Source organism: Ixodes scapularis, unplaced genomic scaffold (assembly GCF_016920785.2).
Source record: "Ixodes scapularis isolate PalLabHiFi unplaced genomic scaffold, ASM1692078v2 PGA_scaffold13__105_contigs__length_92229423, whole genome shotgun sequence".
NCBI classification, from domain to species: domain Eukaryota; kingdom Metazoa; phylum Arthropoda; class Arachnida; order Ixodida; family Ixodidae; genus Ixodes; species Ixodes scapularis.
Genome location: NW_024609839.1, coordinates 72,082,235 through 72,082,931, shown reverse-complemented (window position 1 = coordinate 72,082,931; position 697 = coordinate 72,082,235).

Sequence of the window (697 nt, the reverse complement as noted above, 5' to 3'; positions counted from 1 at the left end):
CCATTTCAAGAATAATCTATCCGTTTAATTTTCGTGTCATAACCCCTTTAACAGCTGCGCTCAAAACTGTCATGAGATTTTCGCGGAACAGGGAAGGGGGGGGGGGGGGGGGGGGCTTCACTGATAAACGCTATAGAGATTCGCTGAAAGGTCGTTTCCAGCTCAAATTCCACGTGGAACAGGTGAGTGGACGAATGCGTTTGCTGAACCGGTTAGATGTTGAAAACTTTTACTGTTCGCAAACAAACGATCTGTTAGGTGGTTGATGGAAAGAAACACTCGAGGAATGGTGGCTGTAATGCAACTTATAAATGGGGCCCCAAAAGAGAAATAGTTAGACGCACCTCAATTAAAAGGTACAGAACACAGACGTTTCTGGAGAAAAACACAGGAGTCAGTATGAATAGGAAGATGTAATTCAGCGGGCTGGGGCTTGATTTGGCACTGCCTCAATGCGAGGCAGACATACGAGATAATCGAGCGATCTGAGCATATGAGGCGATCCCGTTTGTCGTTTGTCCCTCCCGAACGTCACGTGACAATCGCATTGAATTCGATTGGCTGGGAAGGCAGCGTACCTGAACTGTTAAACGGCGTAGAAGTCGTTTTCGTGTCGAGTCGCCACAAAGGGGTTATAAGGCATTCTTTTTCGGCACAGATAATAAGGTAGCGAAATTCGCACTTGAGTGGACGGGGA